Source organism: Saimiri boliviensis (genome assembly GCF_048565385.1).
Source record: "Saimiri boliviensis isolate mSaiBol1 chromosome 19 unlocalized genomic scaffold, mSaiBol1.pri SUPER_19_unloc_1, whole genome shotgun sequence".
Lineage (NCBI taxonomy): Eukaryota > Metazoa > Chordata > Mammalia > Primates > Cebidae > Saimiri > Saimiri boliviensis.
This window is the reverse complement of record NW_027412502.1, coordinates 872,208-890,204: the sequence shown is the minus strand read 5'-3', so window position 1 is coordinate 890,204 and position 17,997 is coordinate 872,208. Positions and strand designations below refer to the sequence as shown.

The 17,997-nt window shown below is 43.7% G+C and overlaps 1 long non-coding RNA gene across 1 annotated transcript; it reads left to right on the top strand.

Annotated features, from left to right (window-relative positions):
- Positions 1–5,726: 5,726 nt before the first annotated feature.
- Positions 5,727–10,865, top strand: LOC141583198 (uncharacterized). Its single transcript, XR_012515904.1, has 4 exons — positions 5,727–5,783; positions 7,134–7,183; positions 7,682–7,706; positions 10,799–10,865. It is a non-coding gene; the product is annotated as an uncharacterized LOC141583198 (long non-coding RNA).
- The last annotated feature ends 7,132 nt before the right edge of the window (positions 10,866–17,997 follow it).

Here is a 17,997-nt window from a genome sequence, read left to right as displayed (position 1 = left end):
GGAGGCACAAAGGGGTCTATAGGACTTCCTCAGTTTTGAGCAGCTTCTCAAAAGGCCTTGAGCTCAGATCTTATGTACCAGACCCTATGCTCTTGGTCACTCCAATATACTACCTTTCTGTAATGTCTCATCTCAGTACAGGTATTTGCCTGCAGTTATAAGTGAAACCCGCAGTGCAAGTTCTTTCTGAAGCACAACTCAGATTCAGGGGGCTTTGCTCTGCAGAAGATGAACAATGGGATTAAACATTTAAGCTGTGAAAAAGTAAATGCTCATTTATTTGATCTTCTGCAGCAAGATATCAACAGCTATCTTTATTTAAATTCATTTCCCAGCATGTTCCATCCACGATGGGAGAGTGGATCCAGGGATCAGTGAAGAATCCACTATCCGTCACTGCAAGCCTAAGAAGGGAATTTTCTGTTGCTGGCTTCCCTGGTGTATGCGCCCTAGAGTTGCACCAATGGAAGGTATAATGGAAATTCAGTCACTCAGTTCATTCATGATACGATTTCTAGATTCTTCAGTGTCTCTCATTTCAGACAATTATAAAATTGCTACACTATATTCTTTATTTTATGTGTGCAAATTTACATGTATCAAGTCAATAACTAGTGCTACAACTACAGGAGTAAAGGTGTATTTTTTTTATTTCTGATTTGGGTTTACTTTTAATAATAAAGAACACCTGAGTTCAACTTGTAGACATTTTGCTGATTGTTAAACATTAAGTAAAAAGAATGTTTTTCTGAGACAATGTTGCCAGCTTTGTAAAATAATGGATATCGCTTGAAACTGTTTTGAATTAACCTAAAAATGGAGGAAGTGGTACATAAAATTTCCATATACTCACCTTCCTCAGGTTCGTTTTTGTGATGACATCTTATGTGAGTGTGATAACACTTGTGACAATGACTATACCAACAGTGATACATTCTTATTAGTAATAGTCTAGGATTAGCATCAAGGTTCGTTCTGTGTTGCCTGGTCTATGGGTTCTGACAAACTCACAATGTGCTTTGTTACCCTGGCAGAATAATTTCACATCCTAAGCATAACCAATGCTGTACCTATTAATTCCTGTCTTTTTTCCTTATGATTCCTGAAAACCATGGATGATTTTACTGCCTGCATAGGTTTCCTTTTCCAGAATTTTATAGAGGTGGAATCATAGAGTATGTACCTCCTCATGACTAACTTACTTTACTTAGCAATATACATGTAAGATCTTGTATATCTTTTTGAAACTTAACAGCTTAAAATTTGTTGTCAGTGAATAATATCTTACTGGGTTTGTCGAACAGTGTCAGTTGGTTCATTTACCTCCTGAAGACCATCTCAGCTGCTCCTTCCAATCTGGACAATTATGAATAAAGCTGCCCACATTCTTGGGCACATTTTATGATGAACATAATTTTTAAATTCAGCTGTGTAAATACGTAGAATTTTGATCACTTGCTGGTAAGACTATATTTTCCATTGTGAGAGTTAGGTAGAATTCAACCGTAAAATTGTATGGGCATGTTTTCTTAAAGGTATTACTTAGCGATTTAATTCTGTAATAAATCGAAGCCTACCCAGACTATCTATCTCTCCTTTGGGTGGTTATGGTAGTTGCTTCCTTTGAAGGCATTTGTCCATTTCATCTAAGCTAGAAAATCTGTGGGCATAGAGCAGGCATCCCCAAACTTTTTACACAGAGGGCCAGTTCACTGTCCCTCAGACCATTGGAGGGCCGCCACATACTGTGCTCCTCTCACTGACCATCAGTGAAAGAGGTGCCCCTTCCTGAAGTGCGGCGGGGGGGCCAGATAAATGGCCTCAGGGGGCCCCATGTGGCCCGCGGGCTGTAGTTTGGGGACGCCTGGCGAAGACACTTGAAACTCGCCAGTGGCCTGCTTGGTTCTCTTCCAAGGGTACTGCGCTTCCTGTCAATCCTTCTGTAAACGTTTTTTAATAAAGTTTCACTCCTACACTAAAAAAAATTGCAGGCATAGATTTGTTGAATTTATTCTGTTGTTATTTTCTTAATGTTCATGGGATCATCAGGAATATTAGTTATATTATTTGTAAATTGTGTCTTCTGTCTTTTCTTTGTGATTAGCCTGGCTGGAAGTTTACCAATTATATTGATCTTTTCTAAGAAGCACCTTTTGGTTTTGTGTTCTTTTTAAATTAATTCTATTACATTGATTTCTGCAACTACTGCTATATTTTGGGGGAGGGGAGTTGTCTGGTTTACATTACACTACACTTTTTTCTCTAGTTTCCTAAGGTGGAAAGTCAGACATCTGGATATGGATTATTTTTAGTTTACTGCACAGAATTGTGAATGGCACTAATGCCACTGAAGTGTGCACTTGATTATCAAAATAATAAATATTATGTATTTTGGCCACAATAATGATTTTAAAGCCAATAAAATGGATGATAAGTGCAGGAGGAACATATGTAGATCCAGGAAAGATGAATGACATAACATTTCAAGAACAAAAAAAAATGGACATTTACCAGGCCTCAAAATGCACAGGGGGATGATGGGACACTGTCCTGGAATCACCAGCGCATTTGTGTGTCGCCCTGTGTGAACACTGCCTACTTCACAGTGGTGAGGGGGCCAGAGAACCAGGCCCTGATCTGTGGCTTTCCTGATGGTCTTATTTGCCTTCCCTCTTCACCAAGAATGGTGTCCCAGTGGCAGCCAAGTTTCTGTTCTTAACCTACCTCCTTCACACACACCGGCCCCCTGTCCCCAACACCCCAGGTTGCCTAAGGGATTCCTTCAGTGGAACAGACATGCTGACAGTTACTCTGTGTTTCCTAGATCACAATAAGCAGGAGCCTTCATCTGAGGCTACCCCAGGCATTCACATGGTAAGTTCTTTTGTCTAAGATGGAAATTTTGTTACTCTTGCTTTTTAAAAATTTTATTTGATTTGACATATGAAAATCTTAACAAGTACATTATAGATGACTTACAGAATTTTTTAGTGGGAAAATGTGAGGGTTCATTACCAGGTAAGAAATGACCTCAGATGACATTCTTAGATAACACCTTCAGTTAGGAACTGTATGGCAGCAAGCATTTTTTTTTAGGGGAAATCATTCTTCTTAAATAATTGTAACTGTACAACCAAAACAGTCTTGAAACTTGCCTAAAAATCTTGTGCCTTTCCAGTATTATGTTGTAGGCTTTAATTTGCAGTCATTGCCTCAACCACTGTCTCCCATATGCTTTTCTTTTTTCCCCATATGCTTTTCTAATGCCAACAAGTAAAGAAAAGATCTATATGGTGAAACCCAATCTCTACTAAAAATAGAGAAATTAGCCAGGCATGGTGACCAGCAGCTCTCATCTCAACTACTGGGGAGGCTGAGGCACAGCAGGTTCACTCGAGCCCAGGAGTCAGAGGTTGCAGTGAGCCTAGTTTCTGACACTGCACTCCAGCGTGGGTGATAGAGTGAGACTCCATCTCAAGAAAAGAAAAGAAAAGAAAGAAAAACCCAATGCATACAGGACACAGCATGGTCTTAGTCTTACACTGTTTTTATTTATTCTCTAAATGCAGGTGGATACAGCCACACAGACAAGCAGTACGTATTCTGGGATCACCCTGATGCTAAGGAAAAATTCTAGTGTTGAGAAAGGTGACACTTCCTTGCCCCCTTTTTCTGGAGAGCCACTCTGTTTTGAATTTCCTGCCAGAAATGAGTTTCAAGCAGTTTTGCCTTAAAAATTGTAGAATCCAGTCAAGAAATGGGACCATCTACTCTAGTGCCTGGAAGGAACAGTGCATTTAGATAGAAGAGGGTGGTTGGTGTGCATCGGGGTTGGGAAGTATGGAGGATAGAGTCAATGCGGAGTGATTGTGACTGTCCCTGCGAGTTTGTGTGCTTTACCCAAGAAAACATGTTCTCATGTGCAAAGCACAACACAAAGATTAATATTCTAAAAACAAAACTTAATCACCACTCTATTTTTCCATAAATCAATCCATTCATTCTCCACCATAGCTGTAGCTGAAGGTGAGTTTAATATCCCCAGTCCTCATATGAAGATGATGTAGAGATGATTTTTTTTAAACTTTTGCTCACCTAAATGGAAATGGCAAAGATAAACTCGGGAATAGGTGGGAGACTGATGCTCTGGGCTGCTAGTTTGAAGTTATCACATGGCCCTGGTGTCACTTGTCAGAAGATCCTAGCATCTATGCGTGTTTGTGGAGGTATGTTGGCCTATAAAGATCTCAAGCACTGTGAATCACAGTAGAATGTTCTCAATGGTCAGGTGACCCAGAGTGTGAGTAGGTTCATTGTACAGTGGACTTTGGTGTGGTCATTAATATGAAACACACAGAGACAGCTGCCAGGTCATTGGTCTTAAGTGATGGGCTATTTCTTAGTTGCTGGTGAAAAAAGGAGAACACATAGGGACATATCCTGTTGTATTTAGTGACATCGTCATCACGAAAACTAGAAATGCTCTAATTCAATAGTACACATACCCAAGACACAGCACCCAACAAGATCTCAAGGAGAACTTTGGCTGTTAGCCTGATGCCAACCTCCTCTGCTGGATTCTACTGCACAGCTAGGTTAGAGGGGATCAGCGCCCCACCTGCTGCCACTCGTGAAGGGCTGTCCCAGTCCTGGAACCAGTGTGAGCATCAGCAGCAATGGACCCCATATCACGCCCAAGTGGTGATGAAAATAAAGGTAAAAACACAAATATCACCAGCTGAGTAGGGGTTATCTTTAAATGATAGGCTAATTGACTTACCAACTTTTGGCTTAACTTTTAAAACAAAGGGTTAATAAATACAATAGCAAATGTTGGCTAGAATTTGATATTCTATCTGAAACAAGGTAGTCCCTTATCAAGTACAAAATCTTTCAGATGGGGCAATAGCCAGAGCAGCACCATTTGTGGATTCTAGGAGAAAATGACCCTATAAGGGATGAAGAAAGGAGGGCAAAATAGCTTAGGTCAGATTAGAAAGGAAGAGCCCTGAGAAGCTACAGGGAAGCACAGCCTACCACGTGTGCTGTTCTGTGGCTATTTAATACTGTGGTGGCCTGGAGCTACAAACCCAAAGGCCCAGATGCCCTTTCTTTCTGCTCCTGCCCTTTCCCTCCTTCACCAACACTATGGCAGGCCGCTGAGTAGTTAATGAGCAACACCACCAAGGTGCTGATGGTCACTTTGCATCCTTCTAGGGACTGCTCTTCAGCAGGAAGACACTTCCGTGAACGCTGCAGAGGGCCAGGTAAAATGGGATATGCATGACCGGCCACAGGATGTGTCTGAGTGAAACAGTTGCTTTCTTGACTTTATCTTCTTGAATTGGAATCAGAGAATCTTATATAAGATGTGAGAATTTTACCGTATAAACTGTACGTGACTTACAGAATTTCCCTTGTTGGAGGAGTTTTGAGTGACAGTCCCTTCTTGACTGAGAATCGATTTAACAGTGGGAGAAAATGATAGCATCAACCACACACTGTGAGGTCGCAAGTTTTTGCTTTACCTCGTCTGTTTTCTTTTGCAACAAAAATCACTTAATGGCCAAGCAATGTTGTTGGAAGGAAACATCAGCCAAAAAAACCTTGTCCTTAGCATGAGTCGGTTTGCCCTGTTCTTTTTGGTTTCATTGGTTCAACACCGGTTTCCATCTTGTTTTTTAATGTCACCAAGTGCAGGCAAGTCAGGACACAGCATGGTCTGATGCTCACAGCAATTTATTTTCTGTCATTACAGGAAGCTGCAGGACTGCAGCAAGCAGGTAAGTATTGGGGAACCAATGTCATACTGATGAGTAATCCAGAAGATGAGGAATGTGGCAGTGTCTCACTGGCTTTCCTGTAGTCAGGCAGCCTGAGTTGAGCTTCCTGTTGTAAATGAGGACTTAGACAGTGATGGGAGAAATGATTTTTCCAGATAAGACACAATGGCCACATTCTGCAGTCCCTGTGAGCAACTGCATTCTCTGAAGGTGGGGTGGGATCTTGTCCGTGGGGATGGCCCACATCTTTGTGAATTCATGTGGTGCCATGGTCACTGTGTCTTGGAGTGTGTGTGTTGGTTTCTGTACATACACATCCCCAGATTTGCTAGTGTTCACATTCTCCACAGGGATTCTCATCACTGTTGCAGTCTTAGTATAGGTACAGGAAAAAATCAACTTGTAAGCTTATGATGTGTGCACTTGATTGCATGCAAAGGACACTTTAATTAACCTAAAAGAAATTCTGTCAACAACAAGGCTGATTCCAAAGGCATACCAAAAGAACAGAGCTGTGTCAGGATCTCTGCCAATTTTATTTTTTTCATTCACGATTCCCTACTCTATTTGGTTTTCAAATAAACCTCACCTGTTTACAGGCCTTCCTATTTCCTCCTGGCATTGCAGTGGCTCACTCTAGCCATTTCCATTCTTCACAGGCCTTTTATACCAAAGCCCTCAGAATCAATCATCCGTGGCCCATCTTGAGCAGGGAGAGTGGGCTGGGACTCCTTTCTGTGCATTTAGACCCCGGTACAGCCTCATGCTGTGGCCAGTTCTGTTGGGAAAGTGATAAGGCAGGAGCCTGAAGGCAGGGTTAGGTTGAAATCACAACAGCGTTCTTCACTGGGGCCTGATACTGCCCAGCAGCTAATGTGGCCCAGAATAGATAGTGCCCAGGTCATGCAGAGTTTGGGCCTTTTTTCCCTCAGCCTAGTCATGGTTGCTGTGTGCTCAGCTCAGAAACACAGCAATGAGAAGAGAACAAAGGAGTCTTCCCAGGGGCAGGGTGAGCAGAGTCACAGCCAGAGCACCACGACCTGTGGATTGCGGGTGGAAATGACTTTGAATGCGATGAAGAAGGGATGGCAAGATGGCTAAGGTCAGCTTAGAAAGGAGGAGACCTGAGAAGCTGCAGGGAAAAATAGCCTGCCCAGTGTCATGTGCTGTGTTTGAGATGGGCTCTTTCATGTTGTGGTGGCCTGGAACTACAGACCCAAAGGCCCTGATTCCCGTTTCTGTTCCTGTCCTTTTCCTGCCACCCTCCTCCTACCCCACATCATGGCATGCCCCTGAATTGCTAATGAGCAACAACATCAAGGTGCTGACGGTCACTTTTTATCCTCCTAGGGCCTGCTCTTCAGCAGGAAGACACTTCTGGGGATGCTGCAGAGGACCAGGTATAATGGGATATGAATGTTGGGCCAGATATTGTGTCTGAGTGAAACACTTGCTTGCTTGACTTTATCTTCTCGAATTAGGATCAGAGAATCTTATATAAGATAGGAGGATTTTACCATATAAATTGTAGATGACTTACAAAATTTCCTTGGTTGGGGGAGTTTTGAGCGAGAGTCTCTTCTTGACTGAGACTTGATTTAAGAGAGTGGGAGAAAATTACAGCATCAACCACACACTGTGTGGTCTCAAGTCTTTTGCCTTAGCAAGTCTGTTTTCTTTTTGGGACAAAAATCACTTAATGGCCAAGAAACATGGTTGGAAGGAAACATCGTCCAAGAAAAACTTGTCTTTAGCATGAGTTGGTGTGCTCTGTTCTTATTTTGGATTTCTCTGATTGAACACTGGTTTCCGTCTAGTGTTTTAATGTCACCAAGTGCAGGAAAGTCAGGACACAGCATGGTCTGATGCTCACAGCAATTTATTTTCTGTCATTACAGGAAGGTGTGGGACTGCAGCAAGCGGGTAAGTATCGGGGAACTAATGTCATACTGATGAGTAATCCAGAAGATGAGGAATGTGGCACTGTCTCACTGGTTTTCCTGTAGACAGGCAGACTGAGTTGAGCTTCCTGTTGTGAATGACGAATTAGGCAGCGATGGGAGAATTGATTTTTCCAGATAAGGAACAACGGCCACATTCTGCAGTCCCTGGGAGCAACTGCATTCTCTGCAGGTGGAGTGGGATCCTGTGCACGGGGCTGGCCCAGGTTTTGAGAATTCATGCGGTGCCATGGTCACTGTGTCTCGGAGTGTGTGTGCTGGTTTCCATATATACATATCCCCAGATTTCCTAGTGTTCACATTCTCCACAGGGATTTTCATCACCATCGTAGTCTTACTATCAGCAAGGAAAAAACTTGTAAGCTTACAATGTATGCAGTTGATTGCATGCAAAGGATACTTTAATTAACCCAAAAGAAGTTCCATCAACACCCAGGCCAATTCTCAAGGTGAACCAAAAGAACAGAACTGTGTCAGGGTCTCTGCTAACTGTATTTTTTTCATTTACTAATCCCTGCTGTGCTTGGTTTTCAAATAAACCTCACGTGTTTATAGGCCTTCCTATTTCCTCCTGGCATTGCAATGGCTCACTCTAGCCATTTCTGTTCTTCACAATCCTTTTCTACCAAAGCCCTCGGAATTGATCATCCGTAGCTCATCTTGAGTAGGGAACATGGGCCAGGGCTCCTTTCTCTGCATTTAGACCCTGGTACAGCCTCATGCTATGGCCAGTTCTGGTGGGAAACTCAGAACAGAGGAGCCTGCAGTCAGGGTTAGGGTGAAATCACCCCAACTTTCTTCACTGAGGCCTCATACTCCCCATCAGCTAATGTGGCCCAGAATAGATTGTGCCGAGGTCTTGTGGAGTTCCGGCATTTTCCACCTCAGCCGAGTTGTGGTTCCTGTGTTGTCAGCACAGAAACACAGCAGCGTGAGAGGAGAACCACGTGGTGTGCACTGGGTATGAGAGGCCGGGTGAGCACTTGCCATCCTAGTAAGATGAAGGGTGGGCATGCATTTCAGGTGGGGCAAAACAAATATGGCTGTGGAACTGCAGAGGCTCTGTGAGGTCCCCGTTGAACCCACTCTTGACAAAGGTTCTTGTTTACCTCTGAAGGCGCTTGGAAAAACCAGTCAAAGCAGTGGGTTTTCTTTAAATATGAATATCAACTGAGCCAAAGTATAGCTTGAGTTCTTTTCTTGGAGTATACATTTGGTGGAAACTTATTGTATATAAATCGACTTTGATGGTTGTATGGGTGTCAGTACCTATCCTACATTTTAAAACACTGAGGCTTCTGTGATTGTAAAATGTTTTACGTTAACCTCAGAAGCCATCTCCTCATAACCCAATTCCCCTAGTCCTCTTTAATCTCTAGAATATTCTTTGCTGTTTTTTTTTTGTTGTTGTTGTTGTTGTTATTGTTGTTTGGTACACAGTGGGCTTTCTGCTGTGAGTGATTAAAGCTTGAGATCAGAGTTAGCAACATTATGGCTCTAAAAATTCATAGACAGCTGCGCAGGTTGCTCTATGAGAGAGAGAGCAGACTACGGCCTTGGCCTGGGTCTGCCAAGAAAAATGATTTAGAGAAATAGAAGGAAGGCGTGAGGGCAGCAAAGCCATGAAGGTGGAGGGGAAACAAAGGTGCAACATTAGGAGGGTGAGTTCTACACCATCACCTGAGCACAGCCGGAATGTTCAAACCTCATCTGAAGGCGGAGGTGAGATCCGACTTCATGGCGGGCCTGAATGGTGGGCATCTTCCTAAAAGCCTCAAAAGAGGAGCTACTTTGTTTCTTGTCTTCTCCATGTTTCTGTGTGTTGATGCAGGGGCACCACTAGAAATTACTGAGACAGTGAAATGGAGTGAGTTTATGAAATGTTCAACTTAGCCCAGAAATCAATGATCAGCAGGGGTGAACTTGAGGGTTAGGCCAGACACTTTAGGGTAGTTGCCCGGCTTGATCTCCCTGTGGTGACAAAGAATAACTTCTGGCAGTCACCTGACAGGTGGTCCTTGTGTAGCTAGATTCTTCTGCACAGCTGGGTTAGAGAGGATCAGTGTCCCACCTTCTGCCCCTCACGAAAGGCTGTCCTAGTCCTGGAACCAGTGTGAGTATGATCAGCAACGGACCTCATGTAACACACATGAGTTGATGGAAATAAAGAGTGGAAAGACAAATATTACATGCTAAGTAGGGGTTTTCTTCAAATGATAGGATCGTTGAATATTTTCATATTTTGTTTTAACTTTTTAATAAGGATTAATAAATATATCACTGTTATCTCTTAAAAATTGTTAGAAAGTGTAAATAAATAAATAAATACCATAGCATATGTTGGCCAGAATGTCGTATTGCCTCTGAATCAAGGTTGTTCCTTATCAAGTACAAAACGTTAGAGATGGAGTCATAGCCAGAGTCACACTACTTGTGAATTGTGGGAGGAAATGACTTTGGAAGAAATGAATAAGGGAGGGCAAGATGGCTCAGTTCAGATTAGAAAGGAGGAGCCCTGAGAAGCTGCTGGGAAACATCACCTGCCCTGGGTGGTGTGCCATGTTTGAGATGGACTATTTCACATTGTGGTGGCCTGGAGCTACAAACCCAAAGGCTCTGATTCCCTTTCTTTTCTGCTCTTGTCCTTTCCCTGTGACCCTCCTTCTTCACCCACATCATGGCATGCCCCTGAATTGTTTTTTTTTTTTTTTTGAGACAGAGTTTCACTCTTGTTACCCAGGCTGGAGTGCAATGGCGCAATCTCGGCTCACCGCAACCTCTGCCTCCTGGGTTCAGTCAATTCTCCTGCCTCAGCCTCCTGAGTAGCTGGGATTACAGGCACACACCACCATGCCCAGCTAATTTTTTGTATTTTTAGTAGAGACGGGGTTTCACCATGTTGACCAGGATGGTCTCGATCTCTTGACCTCATGATCCACCTGCCTCGGCCTCCCAAAGTGCTGGGATAACAGTCTTGAGCCACTGCGCCGGGCCCCCTGAATTGTTAATGAGCAACACCACCAAGGAGCTGATGGTCACTTTGCATCCTTGTAGGGCCTGCTGTTCAGCAGGAAGAACCTTCTGGGGACTCTGCAGAGAACCAGGTAAAATGGGATATGAATCTAAGGGGTCTCAGTGAAACAGTTACTTTCTTGACTTTGTCTTCGAGAATTAGGATCAGAAAATCTTATATAAGATATGAGATTTTTGCCATATAAATGGCAGAAGATTTACAGAATTTCCTTGGTTAGGGGAGTTTTGAGCGACAGTCTCTTCTTGACAGAGACTCGATTTAAGACAGTGAGAGAAAATGACAGCATGAACCACACACTGTGTGGTCACAAGCTTTTTGCCTTAGCAAGTCCGTTTTCTTTTTGGGACAAAAATCACTTAATGGCCAAGCAATATTGTTGGAAAGAAACATCGTCCAAGAAACCTTGTCTTCAGCATGAGTCGGTGTGCTCTGTTCTTTTGGGTTTCTTTGACTGCAGAAAACTCAGGACACAGCATGGTCTGATGCTCATAACAATTAAGTTTCTGTCATTACAGGAAGCTGTGGCACTGCAGCAAGCCGGTAAGTGTTGGGGAACCCCTGTCATAGCGGTGAGTAATCCAGAAGATGAGGAATGTGGCACTGTGTCTCTGGCTTGTCTGTAGACAGGCAGGCTGAGTTGAGCTTCCTGTTGTGAAAGCGGATGTAGGCAGCCATGGAAGAAATGATATTATGAGATAAGGAACAACGGTCCCATTCTACAGTCCCTGGGTGCACCTGTGTTCTCTGAATGTGGGGTGGGATCCTGTGCATGGGACCGGCCCAGGTCTTTTGTGAATTCATGCAGAGCCATGGTCAGTGTGTCTCGGGGTGTGTGTTTTGGTTTCCATACATATAGATCCCCTGATTTTCTGGTGTTCGTGTTCTTTACAGGGATTTTATCAGCACCGTATTCTTACTATAGTCACAGAAAAAGGTCAACTTGGGAGCTTATGATGTGTGCAGTTGATTGCATGCAAAAGACACTTTAATTAACCCAGAAAATGTTCTGTCCATGCCCAGGCCAATTCTCAAGGCATACGAAAAGAACAGAATGATGTGAGGATCTCCGCTCATTTTAATTTTTTCATTCCCAATTTCCTGCTGTGCTTGGTTTTCAAATAAACCTCATCCATTTACAGGCTTTTCTGTTTCCTCCTGTCACTGGAGTGGCTCACTCCAGCCATTTCCATTCTTCTCAAGCCTTTTCCACCAAAGCCCTCAGAATTGATTGATTGTCCACAGCCCATCTTGAGCAGGGAGAGTGGGCCGGGGCTCATTTCTGTGCAGTTAGACCATGGTACAGCCTCATGCTATGGCCAGTTCTGGTGAGAAATGGGGAAGAGTGGAGCCTGCAAGCAGGGTGAGGGTGCAATCACCCCAACTTTCTTCATTGAGACCTTATACTGCCCATCGGCTAATGTGGCCAAGAATTGAGAGTGCCAGGGATATGTGGAGGTCCAGACTTTTCTCCCTCAGCCTAGTCCTGGTTGCTCTGCTCAGCTCAGAAACACAGGAAAGAGAAGTGACAGCCATGTGGTTTGCAGAGGGTCTGAGAGGCAGGGTGAGCACTTACCTTCCTATCAGGATGGACGGTGGTCATGCCTTGCAGGTTTAGAAAAAGAAACATGGCTGTGGAACCGCAGAGGCTCCATGAGGTACCCATTGCACGCACTCTTGAGAAATGTTCGTGCTTTCCTCTGAAGGCCCTTGCAAACAACAAGGGGAAGCAGTGGGCTTTGGTTAAATATGAGTATCTGCAGAGCCAAAGTATAGCTTGAGTTTCTTCTAGGAATATGCATTTGGTGGAAACTTATTTTCTGTAAATTGGATTTGATAGCTGTGTAGGGATAAGTATTTACTCTACATTTTAAAACCCTGAGGCATTTGTGATTTTAAAATGTTTCTCACTAACCTCAGAAGCCATCTCCTCATTACCTCATTTCCCTATTCCTCTTTAATCCGTAGAAAATCCTTTGCTTTCGTTACGTGTTGTTGTTGTTGTTGTTATTGTGGATGTTGTTGTTTGACACCCAGTGGGCTTTCTGCTGTGAGTGATTCAAGGTTGAGATGAGCGTCAGCAACATTGAGGCTCTAAGAATTCATAGACAGCTGCCCAGCTTTCTCTGTGAGAAAGGGAGAGAGCAGGCTGTGGCCTTGGCCTGAGCCTGCCAGGAAACATGATTTAGAGGAATAGAAGGAAGGAGTGAGGGCAGCAAAGCCATGAAGGTGGAGGGGAGGCCAAGGTGCAACATCAGGAGAGTGAGTTCTACACCATCACCTGGACCCTGCCGGAATGTTCAATCCTCATCTGAAGGCGGAGATGGGCTCTGACTTTGTGGCCAGTCTGAATTTCAGCCATCATTCTAAAAGCAGGGACAGAGGAGCAGCTTTGTGTCTTGTCTTCTCCATGTTTCTGTGTGTTGATGGCAGAGTCCCGGCCAATAATTAGTGAGACAGTGAACAGAAGTGTGTTCTTGAAATGGACAGCTTGGCCCAGAGACGACATGATCAGTAGGGACAAACTTGAGGGTCATGCCAGACACTTGAGGGTAGTTGCCTGGCTTGATCTCCCTGTGGTGGCACAAAGAGTAGCTTCTGGCGGTGACCTGACTGGTCATCCTTGTGTAGCTAGATTCTTCAGCACAGCTGGGTTAGAAAGGATCACTGTCTCACCTTGTGCCACTCAAGAAAGGTTCCAGTCTTGGAGCCTGTGTACAAAAAGAACAGAATGATCAGCCACACACCCCTTGGAACACCCATGAGCTGATGAAATAAAGAGTGGAAAGACAAATACCACATGCTGATTAGGGATATTCTTGAAGTGATAGGATCATTGAGCATTTTCATATTTCAGATTAACTTTTTACTTAGGATTAGTAAATACAATAGCACTATTATCTTACAAAATAAAATTGTTAGAAAGGAAATATAAATAAGTAAATGAATATATAAATAAATACTGTACCATATGTTGGCCAGAATGTAATATTGTCTCTGAAGCAAGGTTGTTCCTTATCAAGTACACAATCTTGTAGGTGGGGTGATGGCCAGAGCAGCACCACTTGTGAATTGTGAGAGAAAATGACTTTGCGAGGGATGAAGAAGGGAGGGCAAGATGGCTCAGGTCAGATGGTCCTGAGAAGCTGCAGGAAAGCAGTGCCTGCCCTGGGTGGTGTGCCATGTTTGAGATGGACTATTTTACATTGTGGTGGCCTAGAGCTACAAACCCAAAGGCCCTAATTTTCTTTCTTTTCTGCTCCTGTCATTTTTCTTCCACCCTCCTCCCTCACCCAAATCATGGCATGTCCCTGAATTGTCAATGAACAATGCCACCAAGTTGCTGATGGTCACTTTGCATCCTTCTAGGGCCTGCTCTTCAGCAGGAAGACACTTCCGTGGATGCTGCGGAGGATGAGGTACAATGGGATATGATTGTCAGGCCACAGGATGTGTCTGAGTGGAACAGTTGCTTTCTTGACTTTATCTTCTTCAATTGGGATTAGAGAATCTTATATAAGATATGAGAATTTTGCCATATAAACTGTAGATGACTTACAGAATTCCCTTGGTTGAGAGAGTTTTGAGTGAGAGTCTGTTCTTGACTAAGACTCGATTTAAGACGGTGGGAGAAAATGACAGCATCAACCACACACTGTGTGGTCACAAGCTTTTTGCCTTAGCAAGTCTGTTTTCTTTTTGGGACAAAAATCACTTAATGTCCATGCAACATTGTTGGAAAGAAACATCGTGCAAGAAACCTTGTCTTTAGCATGAGTCAGTATGCTCTGTTCTTCTTTTGGGTTTCTTTGAGTGCAGTAAAGTCAGAATACAGCATGGTCTGATGCTCATAACAATTTATTTTCTGTCATTACAGGAAGCTGTGGCACTGCAGCAAGCCGGTAAGTGTTGGGGAACCCCTGTCATAGCGGTGAGTAATCCAGAAGATGAGGAATGTGGCACTCTTGTCACTGGCTTTTCTGTAGACAAGCAGGCTGAGTTGAGCTTCCTGTTGTGAAAGCGGATGTAGGCAGCCATGGGAGAAATGATTTTACCAGATAAAGGACAATGGTCACATTCTGCAGTCTTACAGTGCACCTGCGTTCTCTGAACGTGGGGTGGGATCCTGTGCATGGGACTGGCCCAGGTCTTTTTGGAATTCATGCAGAGCCATGGTCACTGTGTCTTGGGATATGTGTTTTGGTTTCCATACATACAGATCCCCAGATTGTCTAGTATTCACCTTCTCCACAGGGATTTTATCTGCAGTCCATTCTTATTATAGGCACAGGAAAAAGTCAACTTGGGAACTTAACAATGTGTGCAGTCGATTGCATGCAAAAGACACTTTAATTAACCCAGAAAAATGTTCCGTCCATGCCCAGGCCAATTCTCAAGGCGTACCAAAAGAACAGAACTGTGTGAGGATCTCTGCTCATTTTATTTTTTTCATTGAAAATTCCCTGCTGTGCTTGGTTTTCAAGTAAACCTCATCCATTTACAGGCTTTCCTGTTTCCTCCTGTCACTGGAGTGGCTCACTCTAGCCATTTCCATTCTTCACAAGCCTTTTCCACCAAAGCCCTCAGAATTGATTGTCCATAGCCCATCTTCAGCAGGGAGAGTGGGCCAGGGCTCTTTTCTATGCATTTAGACCCTGGTACAGCCTCATGCTATGGCCAGTTCTAGTGGGAAACTGAGAAGAGAAAAGCCTTCAAGCAGTGATAGGGTGAAATCACCCCAACTTTCTTCACTGAGGCCTTATACTGCCCATCGGCTAATGTGGCCAAGAATAGAGAGTGCCAGGGATATGTGGGGTTCCAGCCTTTTGTCCCTCAGCCTAGTCTTGGTTGCTGTGTGCTCGGCTCAGGAACACAGCAAAAAGACAGCTACGTAGTTTGCACATGGTCTGAGAGACAGGGCGAGCACTTGCCTTCCTAGCAGGATGGAGGTGGTCATCCCATGCAGGTTTAGAAAAAGAAGCATGGCTGTGGAACCGCAGAGGCTCCATGAGGTTCCCATTGAATCCACTCTTGAGAAATGTTCTTGCTTTCCTCTGAAGGTCCATGCAGACAAGAGAAAGCAGTGGGTTTTGTTTAAATATGAATATCTGCTGAGCCAAATTATAAATTGTGTTTTTTCTTGGAACATGCAATTAGTGGAAACATACTGTATTTAAATCAAATTTGATAGCTATGTAGGTGTCAGTACTTACCTCACATTTTAAAACACTGAGGCATTTGTGATTTTAAAGTGTTTCTCATTAACCTCAGAAGCCATCTCCTCATTACCTCATTCCCCTATTCTTGTTTAATCCCTAGAAGATTCTCTGCTTTTGTTATATTTTGTTGTTGTTTTTGATGATGTTGTTTGATACCCAGTGGGCTTTCTGCTGTGAGTGATTCAAGGTTGAGATGAGCGTTAGCAACATTGAGGCTCTAAGAATTCATAGACAGCTGCCCAGCTTTCTCTGTGACAAAGAGAGAGAGCAGGCTGTGGCCTTGCCTGAGCCTGCCAGGAAAGATGATTTAGAAGAACAGAAGGAAGGAGTGAGGGCAGCAAGCCATGAAGGTGGAGGGGAAACCAAGGTGCAACATCAGGAGAGTGAGTTCTACACCATCATCTGGGCACTGCCAGAATGTTCCAGCCGCAGGTGAAGGCAGAGTTGAGCTCCGACTTCATGGCTGGCCTTAATGGTGGACATCTTCCTAAAAGCCTGGAAAAAGGAGTTGCTTTGTGTCTTTTCTTCTCCATGTTTCTGTGTGTTGATCTTAGGGGCACCAGTGGAAAGTAATGAGACAGTGAACAGGAGTGTGTTCCTGAAATGTTCAACTAGGCCCAGAGAGGACATGATCAGCAGGGATGAAGTTGAGGGTTAGGCCAGACACTTGAGGGTAGTTGCCCGGCTTGATCTCACTGTGGTGGCAGAATGAATACCTTCTGGCGGTCATCTGACAGTGGTCCTTGTGTAGCTAGATTTCTCTGCACAGCTGGGTTAGAGCGGATCAGCATCCACCTTGTGCCACTCAAGAAGGGCTGTCCCAGTCCTGGAGCCTGTGTGAGTATGATCAGCAACAGACCCCGTGTAACACACACGAAGTGATGAAAATAAAGTCTGGAAAGACAAATATCACATGCTGATTAGGGATATTCTTGAAGTGATAGAATCATTGAGCATTTTCATATTTTGGCTTAATTTTTACTTAGGAGTAGTAAATATAATAGCACTATTATCTTATAAAATAAAGATTGTTAGAAAGGAAATATAAATAAATAAGTAAGTAAATTGTTAAATACCATAGCATATGTTGCCCAGAATGTAATATTTCTCTGAAAGAAAGGTTGTTACTTATCAAGTATACAATCTTGTAGGTGGGGTGACGGCCAGACCAGCACTACTTGTGAATTGTGACAGGAAATGACTTTGCAAGGGATGAAGAAGGGAGGGCAAGATGGCTCAGGTCAGATGGTCCTGAGAAGCTGCAGGGAAACATCTCCTGCCCTGGGTGGTGTGCCATGTTTGAGATGGACTGTTTTACATTGTGGTGGCCTGGAGCTACAAACCCAAAGGCCCTGATTTTCTTTCTTTTCTGCTCCTGTAATTTTCCTGCCACCATCCTCCCTCACCCAAATCATGGCATGTCCCTGAATTGTCAACGAGCAATGCTGCCAAGTTGCTGATGGTCACTTTGCATCCTTCCAGGGCCTGCTCTTCAGCAGGAAGACACCTCCATGGACGCTGCAGAGGACCAGGTAAACTGGGATGTGATTGTCAGGCCACAGGATGTGTCTGAGTGGAACAGTTGCTTTCTTGACTTTATCTTCTTGAATTGGGATCAGAGAATTTTATATAAAATATATGAGAATTTTGCCATATAAACTGTAGGTGACTTACAGAATTCCCTTGGTCGAGCGAGTTTTAAGTGAGAGTTCCTTCTTGACTAAGACTCGATTTAAGACAGTGGAAGAAAAATGACAGCATGGACCACACACTGTGTGGTCACAAGCTTTTTGCCTTAGCAAGTGTGTTTTGGGACAAAAATCACTTAATGTCCAAGTGACATTGTTGGAAAGAAACATCGTTCAAGAAAACTTGTCTTCATCATGAGTCAGTGTGCTCTGTTCTTTTGAGTTTCTTTGACTGCAGAAAACTCAGGACACAGCATGGTCTGATGCTCATAACAATTTATTTTCTGTCATTACAGGAAGCTGTGGCACTGCAGC